At 39.6% G+C, this 24,132-nt stretch overlaps 1 pseudogene; it reads right to left on the bottom strand.

Moving 5' to 3' along the window:
• Positions 1-5,758: 5,758 nt before the first annotated feature.
• On the bottom strand, positions 5,759-6,947 carry LOC123453578 (annotated as a pseudogene).
• Positions 6,948-24,132: the final 17,185 nt, after the last annotated feature.

Raw genomic sequence — 24,132 nt, 5'->3', positions numbered from 1 at the left:
TTTTTTTCTCATCCTGGACTTAGGACTTCTTGCCCAAGAGGGATGTTTTCAAAATATAGCAAAACTAGAATCTCTTCTATTGCTTCCTTTGCGTTTGAGTGTATTTAATCTTAACTTTCTTTTTTTTTTAAATTATTTATTTATTTATTTGAGAGCGACAGACACAGAGAGAAAGAGAGATAGAGGGAGAGAGAGAGAATGGGCGCGCCAGGGCTTCCAGCCTCTGCAAACAAACTCTAGACGCATTCGCCCCCTTGTGCATCTGGCTAACGTGGGACCTGGGGAACCGAGCCTCAAGCCGGGGTCCTTAGGCTTCACAGGCAAGCGCTTAACCACTAAGCCATCTCTCCAGCCCTTAACTTTCTTATTATCACATTTTCAGTTGATATTCATTATGCAGTTACAACTTACCACCCATTGTAGCTGGGTTGGAAACACAGAGCTGAGAGAGACATACATAGTTTCTGGAGTGTGAGTTTTACCCAAAGGGAATGATTTGGCTTTCAGTTACAAAGCTAGATGTTCTGAGGGGTGGTTCCTCATAGTATATAGCTATTTCCTCTGAACTGAAGCACTCCCTCTTGGAGGGAGTGCCATTAAGACACAAGTAAACAAAATACAAGTCTCAGGAGAGTCCTGAGTTTTACAAGATTTACAAGGCCCCTCTCCAAGGTTATATAAATAGTAACTGACTGCAAGTCTTTCATAGAAGTCAAAGGATTTTTTTTTTTTTTTTGAGTTATCACTCACTTTCTAGGGATGCAGCTGCCTTTATGACATGCATGTTCCTGGAAGTACACCCTCACTTACACTTCTACAAGTAAGCCCAAAGAACTCACTAGTTCACTAAGCTAAATCGGAGTCTACCATTGGTGTCCTGTCTGCGGTAAATAGACTTTTTTTCACATCTACACAGAAAATGTCACACACACACACAGGTGGAGAAAACCTGTACTTTTTGGCACCTCAGACTTAACTCTGAATAGTTAGTATCTATTGTAGTTTGAATGTGAAATGCCTCACAATGGCTCATGGATTTGAACATTTGGTCCACAGCTCGTGTCACTATATCTGAAAATTGTAGAGGTTTAGGAGGTGGATTCTTGCTGGAGGAGTTAGATGACTGAGGGTGGCCCTGGTTCCTGTTCCTCCAGAATGGAGAATGTGCTGTCTGAGCAAGCTGAACATCTTGATTTAAAGCGACATGTATATGTATATATGTATATATATGTGTGTGTGTGTGTGTGTGTATGTATATATATATATATATATACACACATACATACATACATAAATATACATATATAGGTACAAAATATTCATAAAATACTTATATAAGAGATATAGATAACAAATTTATATAAGTATATATTTCTCATTAGGTTTTATTTATTTTTGGGTGCTAGCACACATTTCTTCAACAGAAGTTAAAGAAAAGTTGTGGCTGGACCTCTTATCTTTCAAGAAAGAAAGAAAAGCATTCATGGCAGAACTCCCTGAAATATTTCTCTTCCTTCTGTGCCAGCAACCAATTATATTTTCTCTTCTATATCATTGGTTTCCTCAACTTCTGCATGAGTATATGCCTTGCTCAGCAAACCTGTGACCTGTGGTAAGTAATTATGTACTGTCACTGCTGAATGTGGCAGCTTGAATGTAAAATGTCCCCAGTTGGCTCACACGTTTGAATAGAACATCCCCAGCTGTTCGCACTATATGGGATGGCTGTGGAATCCTTAGGAGGTGGAGCTTTGCCAGAGGAAGTGTGTTGCAGAAGGCAGGCTTTGAAGTTTTATAATCTAGAATGGCTTGCCTTTTCTTTCTCTTTCTACTCCTTGCTGATGTGAAGATGTGACACAGGTTTACAGCTCAAGTCTGCAACGCCTTCCCCACCAGAATGGACACTTCCCATCAAAACTGTAAGTTGAAAACAAACCCTTTCCTTTCTTAGACTGCTTTTGGCCAGGTATTTTGTCCCAGCAATGAAAAAGTAACTGACATATATATATATATATATATATATATATATATACACACACACACACACACACACATATACACATAACACACACACACACATGTGTGTGTGTGTGTGTGTGTGTGTGTGTGTGTATGTATGTATGTATGTATGTATGTATGTATGTATATCTCCTTCAGCAAGTCTGTCCTGTAGTAGTTGACCTGGCCTGTCATTCATTTGCTTTTGCCTCCATGGTCCCAGGTTTTCACAACAGGCTGAAAAGATGGCCTCTCTATGGAATGAGGGAAGTGGGTGGAAAGGAAGTGGAAAACTGAAAGGATGTTAATTTTGTTTCTGTGTTTTACACACTTACAAACTCATACACATCAGTATACCTCACACAAATAAAAGCAAAAAACTTTCCGTGCTTATTAAATTCCTGAAACTTTCTTGTTTGAACCCTGTTATGGCTTCATCACTTCCTTCCATCTATGGGTGATTCAGGTTGAAATGTGTGAGGTAGGTATAAAGTATATTTAAGGGTAAGGGTAGAGCACCTCAGAGTTAGGTCTGTGGTGTGTGTGTGTGTGTGTGTGTGTGTGTGTGTGTGTGTGTGTGTGATAGAGAGAGAGAGAAAGAGGGGGGATTGGTTTTGTTTGGATTGTAGTGCATTTACACATTTGAAAGTAAAAGTGCCATATTAAAGCATAATTTCCTTATTTCAGAGTCCAAAACTCCATGACATCTACACTATTTTTTCCTTTGCATTGTTTACTTTCCTTACCAGCACACAAAATCTTTCTCTTTTGCCACTATACACTATGCACTTCAGCCTGTGGTTTGCCTGTACTTAGGGGTCTTTGTCTATTACAAATACTGTCATGTGCAACAATACGCTCAGTGAATTTGAGTGCCTATTTTATATTTGAGTAATAAATTCTTTCGTAGTATTTTTTTCTTTTGTCTTTCCATCCTTTTTTATTCTATCATCATATTCATCAAACTCCAAAGATATGAATAATTTAGAAAGCTATGATTAAAATCACACTTACTGTCCTACCTCGACTGTCCTCCTACTATTAAACTGATCCCTGTAGTTCCAGTATCTACCTGGCTAATGAGAGTTAGATTACTTTCACTCCTCTTTATACTTCTTGGATCACCATCACAAGTTCCCTACTTTATTTTCTGAAACTCATCAGCTACATGGAAAATTAAACATAAAATAATGTATCTTTTACTGCATTTGTTGACCACATATTTCCATACAAAGAGAGAATCCAGTATTGAATAGTTTAAGGAATTCTCTTCTGACTTACTGATTCAATGTTGGCTATCTACAAGGCACTGTGAGTACTGGTGGGAAATTGATGGAATGACAAATGCTAGTAGGAATGCCTTGTTTGTGCCAGAAGTCATTTTCAGAATGGATCTTCATTTCCTCGTGTTACTTTTCAGGGAAAATTTCTTCAGCCAGTTAAACCTATTTACAAAACAATTAGATGAATGTGTACATTTATTCACAAATATTGAACAATTAATATTTTCAATATTAGTCTCTTTCTCTCTCTCTCTCTCTCCCTCGTGCCTGTGTATACATGTAATTCTATGCATGTGTGGTACTTGTGTTTGCAGGTGATGTGAAAATGTGTGCACATGGTATGGAAGGCAGACATTGCAGTCAGGTGTCTTCCTCAGCAGCTCTACCTTTTTTTATTTGGAGAGGGTCTCTAACTTGAATCCAGAACTCATGGACTCAGCTATTCTAACTACCTAGCTTGCATTGAGGATCTCATCTGCATGTTATGAGCACTGGGATCATAATTAGGCTTGAAAACTCTGTGGCATGGTGGATTTCTTTTTCAGCACTTCCTCATTGAGTCTGACAAGCCACAACTTTACACAATTTTCCTGCAACTCTCTTTCCTTTTGTTCATGTACTCTACACGTTGATCTATTTCATTCTTACATCAGTTTTACTTCTAACTTCCTCTCTTTGCTTCATTTTGAGACTTCTGAGTTAGCGGCTTCATCAACTTCTCATCATCTCTAACTGACCGCTAAACTCCTCCATTGAATTTGTGTTTGTTTCTTACGTTTTTTTATGATTTTCTTTAAACTATACAACTAAAATCATGTGATTTTAAAGCATATAAGTGTTATTATGTACTTGGTACCTGGTAATTCTAACAACCTCTAAGAAGTTCTAAGGTAAAAATCTGTTGTCTTTGTTCTTTGTTTCTGCTATTCTTTAATTCAATCAATGGACATTTAAAAAAATTTTTCCATTCATGTATAAAAAAATATTTTTTAAAGATATATCTTTATTTATTACAGAGACACAGAGAGAGAATGGGCATGCCAGGGCCTTAGACCCTGCAAATGAACTTCAGAAGCATGTGCAACCATGTGTGTATGTCATATATGGGACCTGGGGAATTGAACCTGGTTTCTTAGGCTTTGCAGGCATGCTCCTTAACTGTTAACTCATCTCTCCAGCCCTGAAAATATATTTATTAAAATACAATTTTCTACTCAATTTTATATAATTTTCATAACAAAACTATTTTTTATATTTTAAGATTTGCTAATACCCAAGTAACTCTAATCACAATCATAAATGAAATTGGTGTCACACCACATAAATGCCTTGTGTTTATTACAATCTATCCCTTATGTTCCCAGATTCAGATAACTACTAATGTGCTTTTTATCAAACATATTAGTTTTATTAATAAATTGGATCATACATCATGTATCATCTTATATTCTTTTTGTATGTGGCTTCTTTCATTCTTTCTATTATTATTTATTAACATTACTACTTATATTTGTCAGCCTTATGCTCCTGTTTTTGTTAAGTAATATTCCATTACATCCATATTAATACCTACCAACAGGCATTTCTAGGCAAGTTATAATTTTTAGTTATTATGAAGAAAAATGTTATGAACATTGTTATAAATCATTGTATAGAAACATATTTTATTTCTCTGTGAAATACCTACCTAGATGTGGAATAAATCAATAGCTTACATAAGGGACAGAAAGATAGCATTCTAAATAAAAAGAAGGAAGGCACATTTAGACTCCCTGCAGTGTGCATGAGAGTTCCCACTGCATCACCATAGCTTGGTGTCCTTTCTACACCTGCTGATGTTTGTTAAGTTATAGTAAGTGTGCACCAATTTCCTTTGGTCTTATTTGCATTTCCCTGGTATGTAATAATGATGAGAATTTTTATGTCCTTTTGTTCATTCGTAAGTTGTTTAACTCTTCAAATATTTGCTAATTTTGTCATTTTAGCCAACACATGGTTATTGTACATATTTATACGTACAGTGTGATAGTCTAATGTATAAGCAAATATTAAACCGTGGTAATTAGTATATCAGGTACTTTAAATATTTATCATGTCTCTGACAGTCTACAAAATGTGCTTGTATTTTGTCTGCCTTTTCTGAGATATGCAATGTACAGATGCTAAACAGTCATCCCATTGTGCAGTAGGCCAGCAGAGCTGCTTCTGCCTAGTTGTAATTTTGTATAAGTTTATGAGCCTCTCTTTCTACACCATATCCTCTTCTCATTTGTCCTAGATTTCTATATTCCCCTTCTTCTTTCCTTTATTTTTAATATACAGGACCCTATGATGCTGCTCAGTCTAGCCTTGAGACCCTATGTTCAAGTGATCCTCTGACCTCATCTTTTTGGGTAGCTGGAACTATGTACAGGTATCTCCATAACAGGCATCTCCTGCTAGGATAAATGCATCCTGTTTACATCTCATATGAGGACTCATGCCATGTTTATTCCAGGTTTCTCCATGCTGGTATATGTCCCATTGCTATAGTTTCTGGGATTCCACTTCAGTATGAAAATAGGACAAGACAAATGAGTAGCTTGGCCTAAATTACTTCCATCAATCTTAACAATGACAGAAGTAATGGAGGAGAAGGAAATGCCAACACTCTGATGTGTGTTGAGTGGAAGAGTCTTTCTAGTGGTTCATGTTTAGCACAACTATAGAGGAGTGGTTTAGGATTGGTGATAAGAACCATGGGCCACTTGCCAAAGCCTACATCTGCAAAGCTAAAGAGGTCATGATCAAAGGCAAAGATCCAGTACCCTCTGTTGTCTTTCCAGCCTCCCACCTCAAGTTCCAAAGTGCCTTTGGAGTGACGAGTATGTAAAACAGACGTCAGTCCACCAAGAGTATGGAGGTGTCCACACAAATAAGCTGTAGCAGAGCTCATTATTGTTCGGCTTGCTGGTGATGGAGACAGTATAATAGATGTTGTAAAATGCCCAAACCAAATTGTTTGATTACTCTGACTGCTTTCCTTGAACAGCAATATGAGTTCCTTCATTTATTCCTCATCTAAAATTCCAAAGAAATTAAAAGGTCTCGTGGGCCCTGGCTTTTGGGTGGCGTCCACAGAGATGAAAGAATAGTTGCCAAAGGGAGTACTGTGCACATAATGGAAAGAGCCGTCCCTCGGCACAGCAGAGTATTTTCTGTAATAATTCTTGACACTCTCCAGACTTGGAATGTTATACACATCATGATTTCCTCTGATATCCAGCCACTTGGTTTTCTCCATGACCCTTGTCTTCTTCAAAACACCCTGGTAAGTTTGCCATTCAACCTCATGTTGTCTGGACCCCAGTTGTTCCCTTGTTTTGGCATCTGTCAGGTCTCTTGTGGCTAAGACAAGAGCTGGCTGAATGATGTCAACAGTTTCTGAACAGAACTTCTCGAAGTCGACCGCTCTGCCGGGATCGCGAAACCTGCACAGGTGGATGTCGGATATCTGCAGACCCCAGAAAATGTTGCCGGCTTCCGAGTGGGCAGGGGCCTCCGCGGGCGTAGGGGCTCAGGCAGCGGGGATGGAGGGACCGCCAGGCTGTAGTGCTCCAGAAACAGGGCCGCCAGCGCCTTGGCCTACAGACCCGCGATCACCCTGAAGGCCAGCATGACCACCATGGTGCCTGCTGGCCCGCCGAGGCGGTAGTCCTGCGCTCCTGGACAGTCCCCTTCCCTCCCTTCCCCCGCTCCTCTGCCGCGCCTAATTTTTTTTATTGTTTGGTTTTTTGAGTTCTTTGTAGATTCTAGATGTTAGTGTCTATCAATGGTATAGCTGACACAGATTTTCTCCCATTCAGTGGGTAGTCTATTGGCTCTGCTTATGGTATGTTTGTGCAAAAGCTTTATAGCTTCATGAGATCCCATTGGTTAAGTGAGCTTTTTAATTTCCTGGGCTACTAAGGCTTTACTCAGGAAGTGTTTCCCCATTCCTGTATCATGGAGAGTGCCTCTTATCTTTTCTTCTAGTAGAAGAGTTTCAGGTCTTATATTGAGATCTTTAACACATTTGGACTTGACTTTGCTCTATGGAGAGATGAATATGTCTAATTCTTATTTCTTACACTTAACATTCCTCAGAATACTCCACCTGAAAGTTTGCAGTTTTCACATTTGAAAAATCAAAAAAAAAAAAAAAGCTATTAGTTTCTCATGTACTTTTCAAATTATGCCATCCCCATCAGAGATGCCTTTTTTTTCTCAATTTTTATTAATGTTTCCATGATTATAAAAAATATCCCATGGTAATACCCTCCCTCCCCACTTTCCCCTTTGAAATTCCATTCTCCATCATATCCCCTCCACATCTCAATCAGTCTCTCTCTTATTTTGATGTCATGATCTTTTCCTCCTCTTATGATGCTCTTGTGTAGGTAGTGTCAGGCACTATGTGGTCATGGATATCCAGGCCATTTTATGTCTGGAGGGAGCACGTTGTAAGGAGTCCTACCCTTCCTTTGGCTCTTACGTTCCTTCCACCACCTCTTCTGCATTAGACCCTGAGCCTTGGAAGGTGTGATCGAGATGTTACTCAGTACTCCAGTAACTTCTTTCCAGCACTATGATACCTTCTGAGTTGTCCCATGGTCACTGCCATCTGAAAAGAGAAGATTCTCTACTCAAAGTGAGAGTCCCATTAATATAAGGGTATAAATATTAAGAGATGTGCTTACTGGGCAGTTTGATAAGCATAGTATATACATTTATCCAGACATCAGCAGATGCTACACTCTTAGGGTTCATGACTACTCCTGTTTTAAGTTTTCAGTACAGGGATGTATTCCCTCCCATTGAGCAGGCCTCCAGTCCAATTGGAGGGCAGTTGGATTCCATCATGAGAGACGTGCCACTATTGCAACTGTTGTCTCATTTGGCCTGGCTGGCCAATTATAAGGCTTGCAGTGTCCGCTGTTGAGTATCTTCACTGGTGGTATCTCTTTCTCCCATTGAACTGCATGTAGAATGGCTTCCTCCAGCTTTCTGTCAGCTAGTCTACATGGAGGAGGTTATCAGCTCGGTTCCAGCAGGATTTCTCAGTGGCCTTGCAGCCCAAGTATGTGGAATCTTCAGCAATAGGGTCTTACCATCTATTCCTGGTGGGAAACCAAGGGCCTTGGCAATGACCTATAATGTTTTGGGGGCATCAGGGAAATCCCTGGCCAACAACTCACTGGAAGGTATCCCATCCCTGGCACTGAAAATTTTCTAGCAATGATCTACGGCTCCTGAGTGTTCCATTGTCCAAAGCCAGAAGATTCCATATGATTTATTTATATCCTCTTAGATTTTGATTAGCCCTCCCTCCACCTGTCCTTTACTTAATCTCTTCCCCTGACCTCACTTTGGGCCTTTTCACCCCTGTTAATCTATTCTTCTACTTAAATATATACAATATCAACCTATTAAGTACACTCCTCCCTTCCTTTCTCTTCCCTTTATGTCTCCTTTTTAGCTTATTGACCTCTGCTACTGAGTTTTTTCCTTCTCGCACAGAAGCCCAATAATCAGGAGCTAGGATCCACATAAGAGAGAGGATATGTGGCACTTGGCCAGAGATTCTCTTTTTTTTTTTTTTTCGAGGTAGGGTCTCACTCTAGCCCAGGCTGACCTGGAATTCACTATGTAGTCTCAGGGTGGCCTCGAACTCATGGTGATCCTCCTACCTCTGCCTCCCGAGTGCTGGGATTACAGGTGTGTGCCACCACGCCTGGCTCCCAGAGATTATTAATATATACTTGTAGCAGACAGCTTAAGGTTTGCTGAGATGAACTTTCAGACCAGACACAGATATGGAGGAAGGGATATTTATTGAAGCTTCCAGATCCAGGGGAAGTTCCATTATGGCAGAAGAAACTTGCCTGCCTTCACAGGACCAAGCAGAGAGTGATAAACACAAGCCAAAAGCCAAAAGCCACAGGAACTCCAGCTAGGCACACTTTGCATATCTTTAGATTGAAATCTGAAACCCATCACCACACCTTAAAATCCACCCTGTGACACTACTTCCAGCCAGGTGGTTGCAGATGCAAACTACAAACAATAAAAAACTGAATATATTGGGAGCCATCTATTCAAAATACTACATTCTACCCCTGGCTCCCAATAGATTTATAACCACCACACATTGTAAATTATACTCAGTTCAATTTCAAAGGTCCCCACAGTCTTGACCAATTTAAGATATTAAGACCTATAAAATTAAACAAGTTAAACATTTCTAACATATGAAGGCACAGAGTAAACATTTTCAACTGTTATAAGGCATAGCAAAGAGCTATTAAAACAATGCAAACTCAACCACCATCAAACAAACATCAAACTTTGGCAGTTCAATTTCAATTCAACCAGGGACTGACAGCCTCCAGATTTTCCAATTTTGCCCCTCCAGCTGGGCAGAGTAGCCAGGAAAACCTTACATCTCAGGCCAGCAGTGTACTCTATGGTAGCCCTTGCATTGTCTTGGTATATACAAAACATCTTCAGGTCTTCATGCAAACTATGGTCCATCTTCCAAAGGCTCTTTCAGCCTATCATGGCATCAGGCCCTGCCTCATGCTGCATTTCAGCAGCAGCTCCTGGAACCATGTGTAATTCACGACCACTTCATGCATTTTTTCATACTTCTGAAACTAATACCAGTTGTTCAGGTCACTGACATATTCTTAATTCAGGTACAAAACAAATCATAGCCTTGAAATGCAGGTTTCTTCTCCAACCAACTCTTTCCAAAAATGTTTGCATTTCTATGATAGTCTTTCCTCAGGCATCCTTTCGATGGTAAAGCAAATGGACCATCTTCCTTAAGATTGCTAATGTGTTTGACAATAGCAGATTCAGTAACCTAAAACCAGTCTCAGTGCCTGAAATTTTAACTTGCTTGAGGTTTTCCAGCTTAAAAATCTTAAATCTCTCAGTCTAATATCTCTAGCCAAGCACATCAGTCCATAACAAATGTAACCTTGATCAACCTCCCTGGGCCTGGGAAGCAGGGCACAACCAGCCTTTATGCCAGTAGTTCAATTCCAACAAAGTCCTCTGTAGTCTTTCCTTCCCATTAGAAAGCTCATAGGTCAAGCCTCGAAGTTCAATATTGCCTGCACTTAGAATTCTCAAACTCTCATCAGAATAGTCCATAAAACTTGGCTTACCACTCCAGAAGACATCTTCATTTGCAATCACCAAGTCCATGCCCATTTCTCCAAAACAAAGGTTCCAAAAGATCAACATCCACATGGTCAGGTCTTGCCCCACTCCAGGTACCAAGTTCTATAGCAGACAGCTATAGATGAACTTTCAGACCAGACATAGATATGGAGGAAGGGATATTTATTGAAGCTTGAGATCCAGGGGAAGTTCCATCATGGCAGAAGAAACTGGCCTGCCTTCACAGGACCAAGCAGAGAGAGAGAGAAACACAAGCCAAAAGCCAAAAGCCACGGCATACTTCAGGAACTCCAGCTAGGCACACTTTGCATATCTTTAGATTGAAATCTGAAACCCACCACCACAACTTAAGATCCACCCAGTGACACTGCCTCTAGCCATGTGGCTGCAGATGCAAACTAAAAACAATAAAAAACTGAATATATTGGGGGCCATCTATTCAAACCACCACAATACTAAACTATTTAACTTATTCATATCTCACCAATGCTTTGTTCCCTTGGATGTTTTCTTTGATTTGTGGTACATTTATTTTATTTCTATATTTATGAGTTCTTTCTTTCATATTTTACTTTGCAACTTACATTGCAATTAACCTTATTTAATGCATTTTCATCTCACCAAATATGCTTTCATCTCTACTCACTTGAAAACATCTCCCTTGCTTCTTCTTCATCTGTCCCACCATCCCCCTAATATCTTGAATGTACTGAAAACAGTGGCAGTAAATTTTTAATTTGTCAGTTATTTATTTAATCCAATTTCTTTTCTTTTCATTATTAGTCATGCCTTTCTAGTTCCATACATGTCAGCCTACTCCTTTTTTTACTTGTATGTTCTCATTTATTTTTACCTTCTTAGCTGCTGAGTATCTAGATGTTCCTATAAAGTTCTTGGATTTCTTCTTGGGATACAGTTAAGTTACTTGGAAAGTCCAGTCATCTTGGGCACTGCTGTAAGGTTTGCTTGGAGACAGCACAGCCGCACACACTGAATGCTGAGTTTTGCCTGATTGCTAAGGCAAAATCTTCTGATTACTGTTCCCAGTGCTCTTTGAATGCTGATATCTCCTCTGACTGTGTGAGCAAGAAGTATCCTTGGCTTCTTATGAGCTAAGGGGATTTTTTTTCCTAATCCTTCTGGGTCATTATATCCCTGATTGTTCAGTTTCCTCAAATACCTTTCACTGATTATAGTTCATCTTATTTTTGAAACTCAGGTCTCACTCTGTATAGCTCTTTTTGCTAGTCTCCTTGGTTTCTTTAGATTCCTTTCCTTACCTCTAATACCACACAGACAGGTCAACAGACTCCTCCTTGGTTTCCCTTCTCTTGGCCAATACCTGTAGCTCTAGGCAGGTAGCTAGGCTCCCCTGGATCCTTATTCTCTAATACCTACTTACCATTTTCTTGAAGATATTATTTCTAATATCGATTCCTACTAAACTGACTACTAAGGCTTGACTCCAAATCTTGGGCTATTTTATTTGGCCCATAAGTGGGGCTCACTTTCACTTTAACATTTTTTTTAAATTTAGGGTTTTAACACATGAACATATTGCTATGTGATTGTATTATGGTTCTGTTACCCTCTTCGGCACCTCCTCAACTGCATTCCCCTGAGCATCCATCTCTTTACAAGTAGTCCTTCTTTTGTAGTATTGCCATATTCTCTTTGATCTCCTGTGCTTACTCTGTCAAAATGTTGATAGGCTCAGATTTGGGCAGGTCTCATCTGGGTAATTACAACTCTAGTGAGCTCATGAAATGGACAGTAGGTTCATGATCATGTCCCAGAATACTTCTTCCTATCGTACAGTTCTGACATTCTTTTCTCCTCTTCTGTACTCCCTGAGTCATGGAGGGCAGAAAAGGGATGTCTCAGAAAAGTTTTTTATTTTTTTCAACAGATGATAGTAAATACTAAGGAGACACATGGTTCTCCATGGGACAAGAAGAAGAGAAAGCCTACTGCTTAGCACCGGATGAGTCATCCCCACCACACCCTCCAGAGCTCAAGGAACACTGCAGAGGAGGTGGAAGAAAGAACATGAGTGCTGCTGTCACTGCCTGCCAGAGAAGCTTCTCCACACACATGGTGGTGGACACCAACAAGACTCAAAACTCATCAAAGCTGAAAATAAGAGTAATGTATTCCACAGCATTCTCATGTACTCTATTGATAAAGGCAAGTCAGCTCTTAATCATATTGCTTCTCCTCTGTGTGTGATGAGTCACTTTCCCCTTGATACTTCCAGAGCTTTCTCCTATTCTTGAATTTCAGAAGTTTGACTGTTGTTGGCTGTTTAAGAATGGTTACGTTAAGGCCTGGAGGATGTGAGCTTTCTTGGGTATAACACCACTGTTTATCATCTGATTTGGCTTTCATCCATTACTTCTTCATATATCTTTTTATCAATTTCTCCTATTACTCTCCCTTGGGAACTCCACTTGATCTGTTTTATTCCATTGTGTGCTTGGTATTGAACCATAGGGTCTCTCAGGCTGGGTTCATTTTATTTTTCCCATTTTTTCCTTTCATGCTTTGAAGACTGAGTAATTTCTACTGATCTGTTTCAATTTCAGTGGACTTTTATGTAGTCATCTTAAATCTCCCTTGTGTCTACCCAGTGACCTTTTCATGTTTTAAATATTCAATTCTGTTATATCTGGTGGTTTATTAAAAACAAATAATCACTAGTTGTAGAGCAATTACTTATAGAATAACTATTACATATGCTCCTATAATTCTCTCAGCATACTTTGTGTACTTATTTGAACATATTTGACTGTGTGTGTGTGTGTGTGTGTGTGTGTGTGTGTGTGTACCTCATAACCTCAAGGTGTTATTCTCCTATCTTGTTTGAGACAGGGACTGTCCTGTGGCTTTTTTTATTTTTTATTTTTTGCCACTGGGAAGGCAGTTTAGCTGGCCAGCAAGCTTACAGATTCTGCTGACTCTACAACCCCCCCCCCCACCACCATTACTGTGGATGCACTTGGAGTTGGAATTACAGATGGGTGTGTCACTTTTCATTTGGCCTTTAACCACTGAGCAACTTCCAAACCCTATTTGAACAGAGTTTTATAGCTGATTTGATCGTCAAATCTTAACACATCTGTCTGCTCCATTTGTACCCATGCTGAGTGATTCTGTAGGCTTTCCCTACTTTATTTCATAACCTTTTCTCACTTCTTTGCAATTGTAGGAATTAGGATTTTTTTTATTGGAAATGAGAGTAGCAGTTCCAATTTTGTAGAATATTTCAAGCAAAATATTGCATACTATCTGATTTTTGTTTTTCTTTTGACTTTTTCCTTAACTTATGTGGACATTAGCTAACTATGCTATCTTTCTATGTGGGATGTAAATGCTGATGCCCATGCTTTGCTCTTTATTGATTGTGCTTTTGTTTAGCTTTCAATGGAATGACCCACTTACTACATAATATGGTAGTCAGGTTGTTATTTACACATAGATTATGCTTATATATGTCTTGAGCAATAAGTTTCCAAGTACTACAGAGAGGTGGTGTGTGTGTGTGTGTGTGTGTGTGTGTGTGTGTACTGTGCAGGGAGTATTCATCAACCCTTTCTTACTGATACTATCCTAACCAGAATTTTAGCTATCCTTTATAGAGAAAACTTGAGAATGTCATATATAAAATGAGCAAGAGGAGAATATTGGGTGAAGCACTCACCTACATGTTTCCTTAAGGTGGAATCTCTCACTGAATGCAGTACTGCCATTTTCAATCAGACTGACTGGCCAGTGAACTTCTAGTGTCTGTTCCCCACAGGACTGTGGTTAAGGTATGTAAAGCCATTGCCTGCTTTCTACATGGGTGGAAATCAAGCTGCAGGTGAATCAAGCTCTCTCATGCTTCATGATTCTGTGGCAAGCCCTCTTATATCCTGAGCCTTCTCCTTAACCTGAGTTGTTGATTTATAGCTTTTCTGAAAGTTTGTCAATATTTATTAAATCAACCATTAATTATATGCATATTGGAGCCCAATGTACAGAAGAGATGATTATTTGATGACTTACTTATTATTTTTATCTTTATTTCTGTGCTTCAAGTCATTCCTGTTACTATGTCTTCTAGGTTACCAGTCTTTTCATGAGGTCTGGTCTTCTGTTCATTACAGCCAGCATGTTTTTACTTTTTCACTTTTGGACATTGTATTTTATATAATATTCATATTCTTTTCACCCTTCTTGAGCATATGGCACCCGTTTCTAATTAGTAGTTTTTATCTCCTGCCGGATCTATCATTTCTGTCAGTTATGGATCTGTTTCTATACATTGACTTTATAACTGTCTATGAGTTATATTGCTCCATACCTTTGCATGCCTCATGAATTTTGATTGTCTAGCATACATGGGGAGCTTTCTGTTGTTTGAGAGTTAGCTATGCCATGTTAACATACTGCTAAAGTTTGTTCTGACTATAATAAACTGACTAAGGGAAGCTCCATGGAAGTTTTCAGCCTAGGGTGAATTTTCCTGTCCACCAAACTATCCTGAATAACACTCATCAGTACCCCTGAACTCTCTGTGGTGTGTGACATGCCCTTCCTCTATTAGTGTAATCCCATAAAAGCTCTAGGAATTGTTTAGCCCCATCCTTCCTTATGGCTCTTGTTTAAATTTCTATATTTTCTTTTTTTGTTTGTTTTGTTTTTCAAGGTAGGGTCTCACTCTAGCCCAGGCTGACCTGAAATTCACTATGGAGTCTCAGGGTGGCCTCGAACTCATGGCAATCCTCCTACTTCTGCCTCCTGAGTGCTGGGATTAAAGGTGTGCGCCACCACGCCTGGCTAATTTTCTATATTTTCTTCTTACATGTGCACATTAGCACTCAGCCTCATCACCTTTTCAGTCTATTGTGCTTTGTTCTGAAAATTCTAGCCCCCTTACCTATCCCAAAAGCCAACATCTGCCTTCCTAGCTCTTGCAGGCCACCTAATTATCCCATGCTTCTCTTAACCCTACAACTAAGAACTACTTCCAGACAGTAAAATGCTGCTGAATATATGACTTACCTTCTTCATTTTCTTCCATCTTAGAGCCATTATCTCCCTTTGTTCAAACTCTACAGTGTTGTCACTTTCCTAGTTCACTGTGGGAGATACTACCTGAAGTTGTTCCCTATGACTGTGATGCAGTTGAATGTAGAAGTCATTCTGCCTGACGACTTAATAACAGACATCAAATAATGAGCTATCTTACTCTTATATCCTTAATATATTATTGCGCTATGATGGCTTATATTTGTGGAAGAACTTTTTACTTCTACACTAATGAGGAACACCAGTCTGTAAGTCTTCTTGCCTATTTTTCTAATCTTTCTTCTTTTTATTTATTAGGGTATTGGTTGGAAAGTATTCCTTCTTTACTTCCTAGAAGATATAAGAACACTGCTATTTATTCTCTTAATATTCAAACACATTCACTTTCACCAAAAAAAAGCCACTCTTTGTACTTTCATATTAAAATCACTACTTTCATTCTCTTCTTGAATATATTTTATACAATTTAATACAATTTTAGTTGCTAAAAAGTATGGATATTAATTTTTATGGCATATTCATAAAGACCTATCTTTTGAGTATGCCATGCACAATTGATTAGATAGGTCACAGATCTAGTATTTTATTCAGTGTATGAGACTTTACTAATTTACATATTTTTAAACTAAATTGATGAGAGGTTGTCAAAAAGCTCAATGACCATGGAGTCTTTTCTCAGGAGGTACTGGGTATTGAACCTTGAACCTTGTCAATGCTATGTGTTCTTCTTCTATATCCTGAGCCCATCTTTTTATTTATTTATTTTTTCACTTTTGAGACAGGGTTTCACTACACTTCTCAGGCTGGCCTTGAACTTTTGGTCCTCTACCTCAGCCTCCTGAGTAGCTACCATAACAGGTTTGTGCCCCCAGACCTGAGCAATTGTGGAATCTTGCATATCTTTACCTTACTGCTGGCTTCTTTTTTTATGTGTTTTGAAGTTCTCTTGGGTGTGTGCACATTAGTAGGAGAAAATTAATCACTTATCTTATAAAATGACCCATTTATATTTAGTAATGCTACTTCTGTTATAGATATCTTGCTCACTATGAAAATAAAACCACTATAGCCTTTCTGTACTTAGTGTTGATATGATGCCAATTTAAAATTCATTTATTTTAAACATTGTGTTTTTTATACTTAAAGTGATTTTTTTGTAGGAACCATATAACTGTTTCTTTGTATAAATAGTATGATTCCCTTAGTCTTAAATTTCACTAGTCTGCATTTATATACAGACATAAAATGAATATTTTATGAAGTTATTTATATGAACAATAAGGTAGGTCCTTATTTTGTTTATTTTACATTTGTGTTATTTGGATTTTTATTTTGTGTGATGCCACTTCCTTTATCATTATCCATTTACAATTTGATTCAAAAACACTGGAGGCCTGTGAGAATATCTCAGAGAAATCACCATCAGTAAGTTGTGAAAAGAAGTCTACTCTACTAGCAGAAACCTTGGACCTGAGTAGGGATATTTAACTGCTATTTTGCTGCTATTCTAAAGACAGATAACTTGTCTTCATGTTAGTGAATCTGCTACATTCCCAAGCTATTCAACCTCTAAAGAAAAGGGCATAGTGCTATAATTTTATGTTTCAATCTAGAACATTCTGGTAATTACAACAACAAAAGCAGTGCTAGACAGAAGTTCTTCAATGCTCCACAAAACTAGTGGTATCCAAGTTCAGCAGGTGGAAAGACCAGAGGTTTCAAAAGACACAGGCAAGAGACAGCTAGTCTTCTGTAGTCTTCCTTCCTGAACCTGACATGTTTTCTAAAACTTAAAGGATAAAGTTATCCAAACGAATATGTCAAAATTCACACAAACCATCTCTATCCATATAGTGAAAAAAGAGATCTTATATATAAAATTTGGAAGATTCACTAAAAATATGAAGCCTGCTTTGTGAAGTTAGAAAAATAAATAAATAAACTGCTAAAAGTCTAACAGCAGTTAGTTACACAGAAGCCAGCAAGAGGGAAGTGGTGTGGTTAAACTTTGCCCATCTCTCCAGCCCCACATTCTATTTAAAAGTCAGTCATAATGCAAGGACATGTAATTAGAGGACACAAAATACATTTAAACTTTATAGTCATTACAATGTCTAAGTCAAATATCCCAGTGAAATAATATTAGACAGGGGGAAATGTCTTTGCATTCTTTGTAGTGTCTGATGCTAATATAAATGAAATCCATCAATATCTGGCTAGTGGGCTTGAACTAAGAGGGACTTCCTTTCTCAAGGCACATTTACCTAAATTGCAACTCATGCAGCCTTTTTCTTTTCCTTTTTGAGGAAAGCCCAACAAACTGGCCTTATTATGTGTGCATGCATTATGTATGTGTGTCAAAGAGAGAGAGGGATAGGGAGAGAGAGAGAGAGAGAGAGAGAGAGAGAGAGAGAGAGAGAGAGAGAGAGAGAGAGAATTGGCATGCTAAGGCCACTGAAATTGAACTCCAGATGCATGTACCCCCTTGTGCATGTGTGAGATGTTGTGAGCTTGTGTTACTGTATTATGGCTTACATGGGACATGGAGACTCAAACATGAGTTCTTAGGCTTTGCAGGCAAGTGCCTTAACTGCTAAGCCATCGCTCTAGCCCTCACACAGCCTTTTTCTATCAGAATCATTTGGCTTCTTTCAGCAATGAGGCAGCATATTCATGAAGTTCGTTGACATTGACTCTTCTTTCAAGCCATTTCCAAGTAGGACACGTTGTTGAACACAGAATTTTTTTTTCTCCTTTAGATTGAACTTTCATCAAATTTGTTCTTATATTACCTGATGTGGCTCATAGAGTATAAATTAAAGCATCATGTAATTTATGCTAATAAAACTGATAAAGTAATGGTCCCTTCATTGAACAGAAACCAGCTTCTTCAAACCTGGTAGTGTGGAGTGAGTGGAAGGAGTTATATTACTAACCAGCATGATAAGACACTTAATGAGATCTGGAGAGGTATGACTGGGTCCAAGTAAGAAATTGGCTCAAATTATTATTTTTTTGGTTTCTTTAATCTTTATTTAAATATGATTGCTAATGGCAGTCACAGACAGAAATGGAAGGTTTGAATAATGATACCTGAATCAATACCCTCTAGCTATCTTTGGATTAATGACATGTATTCTTTTATTAAGATTTGGTTTGATGACTTAAGCAAATGAATAAAGTAGAAGCCATGTGGGATCTAATATGTGTGCTGGTTTCATATGCCCTTAAGTTTTAGCCATCACTCTATCAAGCCTTCTTTTCTTCAGCCTCTATTCAGTTCTAAGGTTCAGGAAGCAGGCTCTGAGGTTACTAGTGTCTGTGTTGTCATAGGGACTGTACAGTCAGGGTTTTGCTCTGGTGTATATTCTTATCTCAGTGCCTCATGCTTCCTTACTTTGGAAAGAGTTGCCTTCTGGAAGGTTCTGATTTCCATGTACAGTGCAGTGGTTTCATCATATTACTCTTTCTCAAGTATTACTGGAGATGGAGGAGGAGAATCACACCATACAGCATCAGATGATGGAATATTGGGTATCAGATATCCCTGTTCTTATAAATATACAGCTTTCTAGTGCTTTCAGGCATACTGGATACTGGTTCCTGGGAATCACAGTTCTTTAAAAAACATTCACATTTTCTCAGCTGTCAAGAATATTGGCTCCTAGTTAATCCTGTGTTTCAAAGCATCCATCTTAAAAAAATAAAAAGTCTGGGGAGGTAGTTCAGCAGTAAAGAGCACCTTCTGCTTTAAGCATGACAGCCTCTCCTGCTGGAGACCTTAAAGTTTGACACATCAGAGCACACATAAAAACCTAGCAATGACCATTCACATTTGTAACTCCAGTTTGTACAAGAGAGGTGGATGTGAAGAGTCATGGGGGATCAACAGACAGACAGCAGTTCCAGGTTAAGGGAAGACCTCATCTTAAGGAAATAGGCAGATGAGCAGAGGTATATGACAGGGACCACCAAACAGTGTTCCTTGGCCTGTACATGCATGCATGCATATAGGGTGTATGCAGCTGCATACACACATGCAAATTCCACACACCGCACATCACACATGCCATACAGCACATATACTCTCTGTGCATGCATACATAGACACACACACACACACACACACACACACACACACACACACACACACCTCTTCCTACTGCTAACATGAAGTTCACAGAACATTGAATCCGACTGAAATCCCCTGAAGCCTTCCTTGGTCTATGGAACACCAGATACACCTGAAACTGCAATGCAGAGACTGAACACTGGATACATGTGATCACTGGACATGTATGGTCACATATCTGGAGCTTACTAGTGAGTCTGTTGTCTTCTTTTCCAACTACCGACTCCAGTAGTGATCTGCCATGGGAAAGAGTCCTGGCTTTTGACTGAGAAGTGTTAAATGACTGGTTTCCATAGGAGAACTTTCCCTAGCCAGTTCCAGAATGGAGATCGATAAAAGGGGATGGAGCTGGAGCACCCAGTGTCTGACAGCCATGCTCGTGGTCAGTGGTTCTGTAGTAGAAGTACAATGATCCTGCTTTCTCTTCCACTACTGGATGACAGGTGTTGAGAGAATCTGTCTCTGCAGCACTTTATGAGGTCTCCAAGAACCATCAACAATGCTGCAGGACCGATGGGGTAGGGTTTCTGATTTGATTAATTTAAAGAGTTGTGGGGAAAAGTAACAAAAACATACCATGCATCTGTCAATGTAAGAAAAGTTTTAAAGTCAAGAAAGCCCTAATTCTACCTTTTGAGTAGCCCACATTCTACTCAAAAGGCATGGCATATCCCCCAGAGAACATCAGATCTGACATCTGATGGAAGGACTAAAAGATCCACACAAGAAACTAAACACAATTTCAGCACTCATAGACTGAGGTAGGAAGATCACTCTGAGTTCAAGTCAAGTTGGACTATAGAGTGAATCCTACATCAGCCTGGGCAAGAGTGACACCCTGTCTCATAAAAACAAATAGCAAAAAGCATACAATTAAAGGGTCTCTTTATCAATACCAAGTTCTTTCACAAGCTCTCTGAACTGGTACCATGCTGTATGGAGGATGGGCCTGGGAACTGTGAGACAACTAATTCCCCTTCCTGATGGTGGAAGCCAGAATTTGCCAGAAAGAAAAAGTCATCCTTCCTGAGAACTTACAGTGATGTTATCTTAAGAAGGAACATCATATCTACCTTCCTCAATGTTTGGTGCCTCCACCACCACTGCCTCTAGGCAAGAAAGAAGCCAGTTCTTTACAAAGAAACTGTCCAAACAACAAAGAAGCCAAGGGACCTGACTTGATTTGCATTGGGGAATACAGCTGGGACTGGCTTATCATCTTAAGGAATAGAAAGCAAAGCTCATTTTGGTAGAATTCAGAGGCATACACTTAGGATTTCCTGTTTTTTACAGAGTCAGCTGAGGCCATTTTAAGAGGCCATTGATATGTGTTGCTAAGGCCTGAGCCTCTGCCTTCAACAGGGTTGATGGAAAGTTATCTGACACTGTATTGAGAAGAGAGCCAGAAAGTTCAGGGAAGAGGAAAAAAAAAAAAAAAAAACCTAGAAGATGTTTATTATAAGAGGTAATAGTCTCACTAGGAAAGGCATCACAGGCAGTCTAGGAAAAACTTGATTAAGGATGCTCACATAGATAGAGACTTATCCCATGTCCCATTAATACAGGAAATTTTCCTTACAGTGGATCTATGAACCTATAAATGTGATGAAATAAGGGGCCTTGTGATGTGTTTCCTAATGACAATTGTGGTAACAGGGCTGTGGGTTGAGAAACTGGGAGTAGGACCTGTTTATCATTGTGATGTTCACCCGTGATGGGATGAAGCGGCCATCGTGAAGCTTAGACCCATGGGGGTGGGGTGGGGCTGTGCAATGGCTGGAACATCACTATTTTCAGGTACTAGGTAAGTGGTCAGCTCATCACAATGCCGCTCTGCTTATGCATTCAGAGGAAACATCATATATACCATGATGTAACCTCTGAAGTGAACAGTTTACCAACATGTTCCAACTCACTGGCATGGAGCCCTCTGTAGGGAAAGTCAGAGTCCTTGAGATAAACCTGCAGGGTATTATGTGAAGATATTTTCTCCTGCTCTTCCTTAAGGAGGGTTGCAGTGAGCTGCCCTGGGAAGGAGGATGGTCAGATTTATAGGATGATTAGCTGTGGGACCTTAGCCCCAGCACCTTGATCATTGTCCAGGTAGAATGGAAGCATATAGATGTGAACTGAAGAATGTTTCCACATGCCATTCCATGGCCATAGGAGGAGGCAATGTGTCATACAAGAGAGAACAGCTCTACATCCAACTCCCCACAGAGCCTGATGTACCTGGCTTTCTATACCACATCTTCACATCTGGACCTTGTGAAAAATGGGTATGAGGACTAAAGTGCAGGCTGCCAAGACAAAAGAGGTGAGTAAGACTAAGTAATAGAAACATTCCCCAGACTTCCTTAGGGTGGATCCAATATTCACCTAGTAGCAGATTCAGGTCTGCTGAGAGAGAGAGAGAGGGATTGAGAAAGACTCACTGACTTCTGTTTTGAAAGGGCATGGATTCCTCATGGGGAGATCTATGCTCATGACCTCACTGTCCCCTAACTGATAACATAGGTCATCTCCAAACACTACCACATCGGGGGCTGACCTCAATATGGGATTTGCATGTTGGAGAGGTTAAAGACATTTCATACATAAGCTAGTAGCATAAATATGCCTCTAATGGTATGTGTCTGAAAATGACAATGAGTCCCATGGTGGGTCTGTCTCTTTTGGAGAGGTGTGTAGAGATGTGGCCAATGGCCTGAAAACCCTTTATCTAACAGGGTCAGTATAGTTTCATTTGACAACTTTGAATATTGAAAACAGACACAGGACTTTGTAAGAATCTAAATTTCGGGGGCAACCTGTCAGTCATATCTTGGATCACTGGTGTGTTTCTGCTACTGGGTAACCCAAACGCCTCTCAAATTGTAGGGTTGGGAAAGGAGGACACTGTAGCAGGACCTTCTGGGCTTCAAACAGTTGTCCCACAAGCCTCAATCTCTAACTTGCTCATTTTTTTTTTTTCTAGAATGTATAAGAACAGGTGTTGAATGGACTCATTGGTCGTCTCTGACAGAAACTGGAACACAGACCCTATGGGAAGATACTGTTGTTCCCCTGTCTAACTCTACTTTCTGCTTGAGGAATATGCTTTTATTATTTTGTCATTAAACTAGACTGAGAATGAGACACTAAGTTGTCACATGACTGACGTTAACTGTAAGAAGCTGTGTTATTGATTCTTACGAGTCAACGTTATAGGGGAAGTAGCAACTCTCTCCATAACTCCCCACTTCCTCAACTGAAAGCTGTGGGGCAGTCCGTACTCACCTCTGAGGCGACCAGTGCTGAGTCATGGCTGTGCTCATGTTGCTTTTCCATCTGTGTCACTGTGATCAATCTGTGAACAATTTAACTGTGCAGCACATTATTCTTGCTTCCCATTCCCCAGTCCTTTGCTGTCCTGGGAGAGCACCTCCTAACACCATGTTATAAGCCAAACTTCACTCAAGCTCTGTATTTTTTCCAGGGACCTTCCTGGTCTCTTGGCTTCCTAAATCTTCCAGGTTCCTTACATATAATGATATCACTGTTTCTCTAGATTCCCTCATGCCCTCCCCCTTTTCAACTGTGAGAATATCTTCTAGTTCTTGTTAATATGCTTTTACATGACAGTTTAGTTTCCTCTTGCTGTCAGTAGAGTCTTAAGATTATTCTCCAAAGACCTCACCTTGTTTATAATACTTGTCAATTAATCTGTATTTGAAAAAAAAATTAAAAAGTTTCCTTGAGTTGGCTTCTGTAGTAAGACTTTTTTTCTATTAATTATGTAAATATTTGAGCAGTTATACTAGACCCTTCTCCCCAGATAGACCCTTCCTCATACCTGTTTTGCATGTATAAGTGATTCCTGAACTGACATCCTGTTCAGGTTCAGGACTTCTCTGTCCATACCCAGGGACACCTATTTGCTTTGCTAAGAACATTTTATTTTATTTTGACTTTTTTGATTTTGGATTTCATGCTAGTTCAGGTTGTCCTGGAATTCACTATGTAGTCTCAGCGTGGCCTTGCACACACAGCAATCCTCCTACCTCTGCCTCCCAAGTGCTAGGATGAAAGGCGTGCACCACTGCACAGCCAAAAGGACAGTTTCCAGGTCGTCTCTTTACAGCCTTCCTCTGCAGGCACGGAGGTGCTTAGAGTGTCCATAGAGAGCTCTTATCCACTTAAGCAGATACTTTACAGTTCCCACCCTCAATCTGAATGAATTTTACCTTAATTGCCACTTACTAGCACTGTGGGGCCATTCGGTCCAAATTGTGTAGAATTATTTTTTAATGCTAGCTATCTAAAGTCCTTGGCTTGGTTTGGCATGGCCCACTCTCTGGTATTGAGCTGACCAATTTTAAACATGTGTTGTGCCATATGCCATTCTAGACTGTGGGGATACTGGGTTAATGAGGCTGTCATAGTCTTTGCCCTTGG

The sequence above is a fragment of the Jaculus jaculus genome, chromosome 12 (assembly GCF_020740685.1).
Source record: "Jaculus jaculus isolate mJacJac1 chromosome 12, mJacJac1.mat.Y.cur, whole genome shotgun sequence".
NCBI lineage: Eukaryota > Metazoa > Chordata > Mammalia > Rodentia > Dipodidae > Jaculus > Jaculus jaculus.
This window is presented reverse-complemented; position numbering and strand designations above follow the sequence as displayed.